Source organism: Bos mutus, chromosome 16 (genome assembly GCF_027580195.1).
Source record: "Bos mutus isolate GX-2022 chromosome 16, NWIPB_WYAK_1.1, whole genome shotgun sequence".
Lineage (NCBI taxonomy): Eukaryota > Metazoa > Chordata > Mammalia > Artiodactyla > Bovidae > Bos > Bos mutus.
Window position 1 is genome coordinate 78,647,619 of NC_091632.1, and position 12,307 is coordinate 78,659,925.

A 12,307-nucleotide genomic window follows, 5' to 3' on the forward strand; every position below is an offset into this window, starting at 1 on the left:
TTTTTCACTCTCCTCTTTCACTTTCATCAAGAGGCTTTTTAGTTCCATTTCACTTTCTGCCATAAGGGTGGTGCCATCTGCATATCTGAGGTTATTGATATTTCTCCTGGCAATCTTGATTCCAGCTTGTGTTTCTTCCAGCCCAGCGTTTCTCATTATGTACTCTGCATATAAGTTAAATAAGCAGGGTGACAATATACAGCCTTGACGTATTCCTTTTCCTATTTGGAACCAGTCCATTGTTCCATGTCCAGTTCTAACTGTTGCTTCCTGACCTGCATACAAATTTCTCAAGAGGCAGGACAGGTGGTCTGGTATTCTCATCTCTTGAAGAATTTTCCACAGTTTATTGTGATCCACACCGTCAAAGGCTTTGGCATAGTCAATAAAGCAGAAATAGATGTTTTTCTGGAACTCTCTTGCTTTTTCCATGATCCAGCGGATGTTGGCAATTTGGTCTCTAGGTTCCTCTGCCTTTTCTAAAACCAGCTTGAACATCTGGAAGTTCATGGTTCACGTATAACTGAAGCCTGGCTTGGAGAATTTTGAGCATTACTTTACTAGCGTGTGAGATAAGTGCAATTTTGCGGTAGTTTGAGCAGTCTTTGGCATTGCCTTTCTTTGGGATTGGAATGAAAGCTGACCTTTTCCAGTCCTGTGGCCACTGCTGAGTTTTCCAAATTTACTGGCATATTGAGTGCAGCACTTTCACAGGTGAGTTTATTGATACTTAAGAGATCCTATTCCACAAATTAATTTTTAAAACATCATTTACTTCTATTTGATTATTGTCTTTATGGTCTTTTCAGAGGCTTGATGTTTGAATAAATGAATACATTTTTTGGGTTTCCCTAGTGACTCAGATGGCAAAGAATCCACTTGCAATTCAGGAGACCTGGAATATATCCCTGGGTCTGGATGATCCCCTGGAGAAGGGAATAACAATCCATTTCAGTATTCTTGCCTGGAGAATTCCATGGAAAGAGGAGTCTGGCAGGCTACTGTCCATGGGGTCACAAAGAGTCAGACATAACTGAGTGACTAACACACACACACACACACACATTAGTTATCATAGTTCTATCTACAATAACATGATGCATTTCTATGATTAACAACTGTATGCAGAAAAAAAAATGAAGTTTTTGTATGAATTTCTATGTAAACTGGAACTGTTTCTTCAGTTAGGAATATGAACATTTTAAAGTAGCATGATTGCAGTCTCTGGGCTGCAGTGAAGGGCTGCTGGGTGTCCCTACATCTGCCTCCTTCCCAGGGAAGAACTGGTGCTCTGAGCAGAGAGGACCTGCTCACAAGCCATCCCCAGGTTCCTTCCAGATGCATGCTCTACCTACAGAATATTGGGACTAAAAGCAATTTCAGTGAATGGGTTTCATGTGCTTTTGTTACCAGAGTTTCCAGTGAACTAAAATGATGCCATTGTGGCAAGAAGTAAGGGCACAACACAAGTGATCAGAAAGTCAGCGTCAGCTTCCACCAGCACTGATGACCTTGAAGAAGTCTTCCAGGCAGGAGATGGAGTGAAGCCTTGTAGGCAGTGCAGCTGCATCTCACCAGCCACTGGTGGTGATGAGTTATCATCCCTCAATGAATCTTTAATACCCATCTTTTGAGAAGCAGCCTGCAATTGCACCGCTTGAGATACTTTTATTTAAGCCATATTTAGCAGCACTGTTATAGCAGGGATCTAGCAGTGAACAAAGCAGTCAAATCTTGCTTTCAAAAGAATTGCAGGAAATACTGACAAACAGATAAGTAAATGAACATGTGTTGTAAAGTGACTGAATTCTTCACAAGGACTATGAAAAAATAATAAACCACAGAAAGGGGAGGGGGATGTGATGAGAATTACTACATTAGATAAAGCAGTTATGTTAGCCCCATAAATAACACTTTTATGGATGATGTAGTATGCATAAATGTAAAAGAGTCTAAATGCACGGGTCATGGTGAGGGTAGGATGGAGTGATTGTGGTTAGTATCTAGATTGCTTAGAGAAGAAGTCATCTTCCAATAAATCTCTCTCAATTCCATCGATATTCCTCCAGACTGATGCCCCATTATCACTCACTTGAAGCACATTTAAATATTCATCCCTCCTCCCTTCATAAGGCACACCCATGATTTTCACAAAATTTTGTCTTTTAACTTTGCAATACAACTTCTAGAATTCCCTCTGCCTGAAGTACTTTATCCATCTGTCTTGCCCCTTATATTTCAAAGATTAACTACTAGCATATCTTCAAACCTCAAACATCTGAGCATTTTAATTCTTTGTAAAGTCATCCTTAACAGTGAAATGATTCCAACTGACACATTTAGATTTTGTCTGCCCAATTCCTTTTCCCATTCCCTCCTTGTGCCTAAATACCTGCTTCCCATTGGTGAAATGTTTCCCCCTTACCCTCTTGATGCTGGTAGAGTTTTAATAAAGTGATTTCTCTCCACCAAAAGGAGAAGGGACAGCAGAGGATGAAATGTTTGGATGGGATCCCCAGCTCAGTGGATATGAATTTGAGTGAACTCCAGGGGATAGTGAAGGACAGGGAAGCGTGGAGTGCTGCAGTCCATGGGTTTGCAAAGAGTTGTACATGACTTAGCCACTAAACAACAATCTCTGCCAGGGTAAGCATATTTGCCAGGCTAAATTTAAAGAGCTCCTTACACCCCTGAAGTCAGTGATTGTTCCAAGAAAAGGTTCAAGGTCTATGAACAGGCAGTCAAAAATAGTTTGTGACATACTTACAAAATGATAAAGGAAAATCTTATAAAAAGGAACCAATAATAGGAAATTGAATGAAAAGATGGAGAGCAAGTGAAAGAGTGCTGACAACAGTGATTAGTCTGTTGGCCCAGCCTTTCCTGAAGCCAGTCAGCCTTCAGAATCTCTGATTTTATGTGAGAAAAAGACAGGCACCAAGACATGGAAATATAATGGGTTTTAAAACTCAATTTAAAATTAAACTTGCTAACTAATACTGCTCTCCTACATATTCACCAACAAAACACATAAGACATTAGTTTGTAACTCTGCCTACTAACAATTTCTCCCTAGACTAGTGGGCTAAAGTCTGTGGGGTTGCAAAGAGTCAGATATAACTGAGTGACTGAGCACATACACAGACTCTAAAATATGGTGAGAGAAAGAGATTGTTGCTTTCTGGGAATGGCTGTACCATTCCCAGAGTTCACTGTTGTATCTATCACCTTTGATCATTGGGAAAATATTTACAAAGCTCAACATACAGAAAATGAAGATCATGTCATCTGGTCCCATCACTTCATGGGAAATAGATGGGGAAACAGTGGAAACAGTGTCAGACTTTATTTTTGGGGCTCCAAAATCACTGCAGATGGTGACTGCAGCCATGAAATTAAAAGACGCTTACTCCTTGGAAGAAAAGTTATGACCAACCTAGATAGCACATTGAAAAGCAGAGACATTACTTTGCCAGCAAAAGTCCGTCTAGTCAAGGCTATGGTTTTTCCTGTGGTCATGTATGGATGTGAGATTTGGACTGTGAAGAAAGCTGAGCGCCGAAGAATTGATGCTTTTGAACTGTGGTGTTGGAGAAGACTCTTGAGAGTCCCTTGGACTGCAAGGAGATCCAACCAGTCCATTCTGAAGGAGATCAGCCCTGGGATTTCTTTGGAAGGAATGATGCTAAAGCTGAAACTCCAGTACTTTGGCCACCTCATGCGAAGAGTTGACTCATTGGAAAAGACTCTGATGCTGGGAGGGATTGGGGGCAGGAGGAGAAGGGGATGACAGAGGATGAGATGGCTGGACGGCATCACTGACTAGATGGACGTGAGTCTGGGTGAACTCTGGGAGTTGGTGATGGACAGGGAGGCCTGGTGTGCTGCGATTCATGGGGTCGCAGAGTCGGACATGACTGAGTGACTAAACTGAACTGAACTGAAATCAAAATACAGCAATCTTTATCATATTTTCCATGTTACTTTACATCATAACCCTGAGATGGAGACTTCCGAGTCTCTGTTGAGGTTTTTTACTTTTGTTTCTTCTCTTTATTTCAGTGGAATTGTTTCTCCCCCTTCTGTTGATTCCTATAATCACACGTTACAGGGGCTGCATGTTATTCTTTCTTAACTGTACTAATAGTTAGGAAAGTCTCAGTAATTGCTGGGAGTTTCCAATCAGTTTATGACCTGTCCCATAACAGAAAATTTCTGATTATTTAGAGCACCACTAATAAAATACCACTCAAGAACCTAATGGCTTTCACTCATCCATGATTGCTGTTGTTGTTCAGTCACTCAATCATGTCCAACTCTTTGCTAATGCATGCACTGCACCAGTCCAGGCTCCTCTGTCCTTCACTATTTCCTGGAGCTTGCTCAATCTCATGTCCATTGAGTTGATGATGCCATTCAACCATCTCATCCTCTTTTGCCCTCCTCTGCTCCTGCCCTGAATCTTTCCCAGCATCAGGGTCTTTTCCAATAAATCAGCTCTTCACGTCAAGTGGCCAAAGTATTAGAGCTTCAGCATCAATCCTTCCAGTGTATATTCAGGGTTGATTTCCTGTTGGATAGACTTGTTTGAGCTCCTTGCAGTCCAAGGGACACTCAAGAGTCTTCTCCTGCACTACAATTTGAAAGCATCAATTCTTTGTCACACAGCCTTCTTTATGGTCCAACTCTCACATCCATACATGACTTCTAAAAAAAGCATAGCTTTGACAAGATGGGCCTTTGTCAGCTAAGTGATGTGATACTTTTGTAAGTACCAGTCATCTATATCTATCTATCAGATATTTGCCTGAAGCACCCAAAGTAGGCAGTGGTTTCCTCACACAACTATGAATGAAATCATATGGATAACTATGAATGAAATCCCATGGACAGAGGAGCCTGGGGGCTATAGTCCATGGGGTCACAAAGAGTCAGACAAGACTGAAGTGACTTAGCACATATGAATGAAACAGACTAGACCATCAAAATATTTCCAAGGAAAGACCATCAAAAATGGCAACTGGGATATTTTTGGTCCATTTTGAGTTGAGTTTTGTTTTTGATGTAAGATAAAGGTCTGGTTTCATTTTTGGATGTGACTGTCCATTTCCTCAAATATATTCATTGAAGTAACTATTCTATTCACATTGTATTCTAAATTAATTGATCACTGATGTGTGGTTTTATTACTGGGTTCTCTGTTCCACTGATTTATGTCTATTTTTATATCAATGCCATATTTTGACTACTGTAGCTTTGTAATGTAATTTTAAATCAAAGAGCATGAGACATCCAGCTTTGGTTTTCTCAAGGTTATTTTTGCTATTTGGACCTTTTATGTTTCTGTACACAAAGCAGGATTGTTCACTACTGTGAATAATGCCACTGATAATTCTGTTAGAGATTTCATTGAATATGTGGATTGCTTTGGGCAATATGGTGATTTTAGCAATAATGATTCTTTTAATCCACCAGCATAGAATACCGATTTGCTTCTTTTGCCTTTCTCAATTTATTTTGTCAATGTCTTAGAATTTGCAGTATAAAAAGCTCTCACTTTTCTTTACTAAATTTACTCCTAGGCATTTTATTATTTTTTGATGCAACTGTAATATCTAAAGCTCAGGTACATGTTCTGCTGATCTTATCTCTATTTTATTGAATAGCTGTTAGAGTGACCATCATTTATTAATGAAGTTTTATCAGATATTGATCACTTGATTATATGCAGTTTTCTTCTATATATACATTTTAATAAATGCCTCCTTTATTAAGGTTAAGCTTCACATTTCTATGGCTAATTTACTCTCTTGGACTCCAAAATGACTGGGGATGGTGACAGCAGTCATGCAAATAAAAGATGCTTGCTGCCTGGAAGGAAAGCTATGACAAACCCAGGCAGCACTTTAAAAAGACATCACTTAATTGAAAAGGTCCATCTAGTCAAAGCTATGGTTTTTCCAGTAGTTGTACAAATGTAAGAGTTGGACCGTAAAGAAGGCTGAATGCCAAAAAATTTATATTTTTGAATTGTGGAGCTGGAGAAGACTCTTGAGAATCTGTTTGACTGCAAGTGGATCAAGCCAGTAAATCCTAAAGGAAATCTGCACTGAATATTCATTGAAATGACTGAAGCTGGAGTTGCAATATTTTAGCCTCCTGTTGCAAAGATCAGACTCATTGGAAAAGTCTCTGATGCTGGGAAAGATTGAAGGCAAAAGGACAAGAGGGAATCAAAGGATGAGGTAGTTAGATAGCATCACTGACTCAATGAACATTAAGTTGAGCAAACTCTGGGAGATAGTGAAGGACAGGGAAGCTGGGTGTGCTTCAGTTCACGGCATTGCAAAGAGATGGACATGACAGAGACTGAAAAACAACAGTGTCACATACTAACTAACACTGTTTTAGATTTAAAAATAAGACCAAGACTTTTCCAATTGCTCTCTCATATCCAGCAAATTGTGTTATATAGGAAATATTTTCAGTGAGAAATAAGTGTTGCCAGGTGCTCGCTAATAGATTTAATCATGATCCTAATACCAGAATCAATGAAGGACTAGGAAACCTGGCATGCTACAGTCCATGGAGTCACAAAGATTTAGACATGACTTAGTGACTCTTTTCCAGTATAGGTCATTATAGAGTACTGATAGAGGAGGCTGATGGACTACAGTCAATGGAGTTGCAAAGAGTTGGACATGACTGAGTGACTAAGCACCGTACATAGAGTATTGACTCGAGTTCCCTGTGTTTTATAGTGGATCCTTACTAGTTGTCTACTTTGTATATAATAGTGCATAAATATCAATCCCAATCTCCGAATTTATACCAGACATTTTTTCTCAATCAGCTTATTTTTGAGCATCTACTTTAGCAAGTGCGTCAATTCCTTTTCTACTATGATGATATGTGAACGTTGTATAACCCAGGAATGTCTTTCTCAAGAACTTCTGAGCCTTCCTTCCTAAAAGTCATAATAAAAAAAACGTGTCCCTTTATCCCAGTCTGTGTGGAAAATTTCCACAAATGCCGATGACTCAACACAGATGGGATCCTTGAGGCTGAGGACCTGTGTTATCTTCTCATTAGCTCATTCAGTGTTTATAAATCGCCCCCTCCCCAGTCAGTTGTTTCAGGGGAGCTGGTTTCAGTCTTTCTCCTTGCAATAGTCTTGACCTTTATCACAATGTCTTGAATAAAGTTTTCCTTGCCTATTTAAGTCTATCCAGTGTAATGTTTTGGGGAAGATCTGTGGCTCTTTTCTATTAACTAACTAACTAAAGAAAAATCTTGCACTCAAAATACACAATGACAGTTGCTTCAGTCAGTTTCAGGTACAGTAACAGAATACCTTGGATTAGGGTGCTTATACAATACTTATTTGTTTCTCATAGTTCTAAAGATTGAGAGTTCAAGGTCAGGATGCAGCAAGGTCAGGTTTTAGTGATTGCATTCTTACTTGCATTTTGCCACCTTCTCAGTTATCTTCAAGTGACAGAAATAGGGAAAGGACTAGCTCTATTCCTCTTTTTATAAACATGGTAATGTCATAGGGACTCCACTCTCATGGCCTAATTACCTCCCAAAGGCTCCACCTCTTGCAACCATCCCACTGAAAGTGAGGGTTTCAATGTGTAAATTTATGTGGGGACACAGAGATTCAGTTCATAACAATAATAGCTTGTGCTATTTATAGTTAACAGAATTTACTTAGAATGTTCAAGGTACTATACATTCTCTAAGGTGATCCTGTTTCATTGTTCTTACATAATTTATTCTTTTTTTCTCTTAATTTTATTTTATTTAACTTTACAATATTGTATCGGTTTTGCCATATATCAAAATGAATCTGCCACAGGTATACATGTGTTCCCCATCCTGAGCCCTCCTCCCTCCCCATACTATCCCTCTGGGTCATCCCAGTGCACCAGCCCCAAGCATCCAGTATCATGCATCGAACCTGGACTGGCAACTCGTTTCATATATGATATTATACATATTTCAATGCCATTCTCCCAAATCATCCCACCCTCTCCCTCTTATTCTGTTTAATTATTACAAATATTCACCAGCTTTTGTAGATAGTTGTTGAAACAACTATAGGAAAAAAAAAAAAATCCAATATGTTGATCGGTCAAAGAAATATTAATCTAGAAGAGTCTTGCTAGAGTTTGCTGTTACTCCGAACTTGATCCAGAATGGCTACTCTGATCTATGTTGATAAGGAAAATGGAGAACCAGGCATCCATGTGGCTCCTAAGGATGGGCTGAAGCTGAGATCTGTGCCTTTCAAAGCTTTAGATGGGAGATCTCATGTTTAAACACTGCATGTTGGCAAAATGTTTGATGCTTCACCAGCTTTACCAAAAACTGCCAGAAAGGCTTTGGGAAATGTCAACAGAGCTACAGAAAAATCAGTTAAGATGAATGGACCACTTAAACAGAAACAGACAACTTTCTCTATGAAAAAAATTACTGAGAAGACTGTTAAAGCAGAAAGTTTGGTTCCTGGCTCAGATGACACCTATACAGAAATAGAAAAATTATTTCCCTTCAATCCATTAGATTTTGAGAGTTTTGACCTGCCTGAGGAGCACCAGATCGCCCACCTCCCCTTGACTGGAGTGCCTCTCATGATCCTTGATGAGGAGAGAGAGCTTGAACAGCTATTATACGTGGGCCCCCCTTCGCCTCTGAAGATGCCTCCTCCGCTGAGGGAGTCCAACCTGTTGCAGTCTCCCTCAAGCATTCTGTCAACTTTGGATGTTGAATTGCCACCTGTTTGCTGTGACTTAGATATTTAAATTTCTTAGCACTTTATAGTTTGGGTATGTATTAACAGTTTGTATTAATAAAGCAATTATTTGTGTAAAAAAAAAAAAAAAAGAAATGTTAATCTACTTGGCAAATTGGAGCTATATTAAAACTCAGTTAATTCTTCACCATTGAAATCATTAATCAGTTCAGTTCAGTTCAGTCGCTAAGTCCTGGCCAACTCTTTGTGACCCCATGAATCGCAGCACCCCAGGCCTCCCTGTCCATCACCAACACCCGGAGTTCACTCAGACTCATGTCCCTTGAGTCAGTGATGCCATCCAGCCATCTAATCCTCTGTCATCCCCTTCTCCTCCTGCCTCCAATCCCTCCCAGCATCAGAGACTTTTCCAATGAGTCAACTCTTCGCATCAGGTGGCCAAAGTATTGGAGTTTCAGCTTTAGCATCACTCCCTCCAAAGAAATCCCAGGGCTGATCTCCTTCAGAATGGACTGGTTGGATCTCCTTGCAGTCCAAGGGACTCTCAAGAGTCTTCTCCAACACCACAGTTCAAAAGCATCAATTCTTCAGCGCTCAGCTTTCTTCACAGTCTGACTCTCACATCCATACATGACCACAGGAAAAACCATAGCCTTGACTAGATGGACCTTTGTTGGCAAAGTAATGTCTCTAGGTTGGTCATAACTTTCCTTCCAAAGAGTAAGTATCTTTTAATTTCATGGCTGCATTCACCATCTTCATTGATTTTGGAGCCCCCCAAAATAAAGTCTGACACTGTTTCCACTCTTTCCCCATCTATTTGCCATGAAGTGATGGGACCAGATGTCATGATCTTCGATTTCTGAATGTTGAGCTTAAGGCAACTTTTTCACTCTCCTCTTTCACTTTCATCAAGAGGCGTTTTAGTTCCTCTTCACTTTCTGCCACAAGGGTGGTGTCATCTGCATATCTGAGGTTATTGATATTTCTCCCAGTGATCTTGATTGCAGCTTGTGCTTCTTCCAGCCCAGTGTTTCTCATGATGTACTCTGCATATAGTTTAAATAAGCAGGGTGACAATATACAGAATTGGCGTACTCTTATCTTATTTGGAACCAGTCTGTTGTTCCATGTCCAGTTCTAACTGTTGCTTCCTGACCTGCATATAGGTTTCTCAAGAGGCAGGTCAGGTGGTCTGGTATTCCCATCTCTTTCCACAGTTTATTGTGTTCCACACAGTCAAAGGTTTTGGCATAGTCAATAAAGCAGAAGTAGATGTTTTTCTGAAACTCTCTTGCTTTTTGAGCGTTAGAGCAGATGTTCGCAATTTGATCTCTGGTTCCTCTGCCTTTTCTAAAACCAGCTTGAACATCTGGAGTTCATGGTTCACAAATTGCTGAAGACTGGCTTAGAGAATTTTGAGCATTACTTTACTAGCTTGCAATTGTGTGGTAGTTTGAACATTCTTTGGCATTGCATTTCTTTGGGATTGGAATGAAAACTGACCTTTTCCAGTCCTGTGGCCACTGCTGGGTTTTCCAATTTTTCTGGCATATTGAGTGCAGCACTTTCGCAGCATCATCTTTCAGGATTTGAAATGGCTCAACTGGAATTCCATCACCTCCACTAGCTTTGTTCATAGTGATGCTTTCTAAGGGCCACTTGACTTCACATTCCAGGATGTCTGGCTCTAGGTGAGTGATCACACCATTGTGATTATCTGGGTCATGAAATTCTTTTTTGTAGTTCTTCCATGTATTCTTGCCACCTCTTCTTAATATCTTCTGCTTCTGTTATGTCCATACTATTTCTGTCCTTTATCAAGTCCATCTTTGCATGAAATGTTCCCTTGGTATCTCTAATTTTCTTGAAGACATCTCTAGTGTTTCCCATTCTGTTGTTTTCCTCTATTTGTTTGCATTGATCACTGAGGAATGCTTTCTTATCTCTTCTTGCTATTCTTTGGAACTCTGCATTCAGATGCTTATATCTTTCCTTTTCTCCTTTGCTTTTCGCTTCTCTTCTTTTCACAGCTATTTGTAAGGCCTCCCCAGACAGCCATTTTGCTTTTTTGCATTTCTTTTCCATGGGGATGGTCTTGATCCCTGTCTCCTGTACAGTGTCATGAACCTCATTCCATAGTTCATCAGGCACTCTATCAGATCTAGTCCCTTAAATCTATTTCTCACTTCCACTGTATAATCATAAGGGATTTGATTTAGATCATACCTGAATGGTCTAGTGGTTTTCCCTACTTTCTTCAATTTAAGTCTGAATTTGGCAATAAGAAGCTCATGATCTGAGCCACAGCCAGCTCGGTCTTGTTTTTGCTGACTGTATAGAGCTTCTCCATCTTTGGCTGCAAAGGATATAATCAATCAGATTTCAGTGTTGACCATCTGGTGATGTACATATCTAGCGTCCTCTCTTGTGTTTTTGGAAGAGGGTGTTTGCTATGACCAGTGCGTTTTCTTAGCAAAACTCTATTAGTCTTTGCCCTGCTTCATTCTGTATTCCAAGGCCAAATCGGGCTGTTACTCCAGGTGTTTCTTGACTTCCTACTTTGTTTAATTCCTTAAATTATATTTTGACTCTCCTGTCAGATGGCTGCCTTTAATATCTTCCTAAATTCCCTATTTCCCGATGCCAGTTTTGTACACACTCTTATCAGAGAACAGATGGAGAGAACTAACAGAGGAGAACCATGATATCTACCCAACATTGGACATTATAGTAAAAAGGAATTACATCTCAACTCTTCTCAAATGTTGCTGCCCAAATCTACAAACACTAACAGTGTAAATCCAGAGACTTATAAAGGAAAGAAACCGGAATTTACTGCTGGGATTCCAATGGGTTGATGTGGGCTGGATCCTTGTTTGGCTGTTGCCAAGGAGTTTAGTGAGATGGCATAATGCTGTTGGGTTGGTAGGATGAACATTTGGTCACTGAGGGAAGGAGAGCCTGTCTGTTGATCCTCAGACAAGGAGAATCTAGGGTTACAGTCTCCAGGCTGTGAGGATGGAGATGATTTTCAAAAAGAATATGGGGCTCTGTTGTCTTCCACTACAGGGTCTAGAGCATGATGAGAAGTTGATAGAGTCAGAATTTTAGTGGGCAAAGATCGAACTCCTGCCCATTCTTAGCTATCACTTGGTCCAGGCTGCTCAAATAAGAGTTCAGATCAGTTGTGAGGCTTTGAGCATCTCAGACTTAATTAAGACACCAAAGGCCAGCACAGATGGCCACCTCCCCAGTTAACTCACATTAACTGCTGACCCAGATTGGTCAAGTTAAAGGGAAGCTAATTCTTGGCAGAGCCATCATGTGGCCTTTGGTTTAGAAGGTTCTGAGCTCTGAGCCAACTTGTTGGCCAAACAGAACACTGGTCACTTAGCAAGGTGAACTGGGCTTTGGGAAGGCTGTTCGTGAGATGGTTGAGTGTGTGAAGAAGCTTTGGAGGATGGACAGACTTGGAATCCTGTGGTCTTTCTGAGGGGCTCTGACAGAGGAAACTTGTATTTTGGATCAGGAACTGAAATATAGAGA

General features: G+C 40.3%; 1 pseudogene; it reads left to right on the top strand.

Moving 5' to 3' along the window:
• The first annotated feature begins 8,201 nt into the window (after positions 1-8,201).
• LOC102269466 (securin-like) lies at positions 8,202-8,807 on the top strand (annotated as a pseudogene).
• Positions 8,808-12,307: the final 3,500 nt, after the last annotated feature.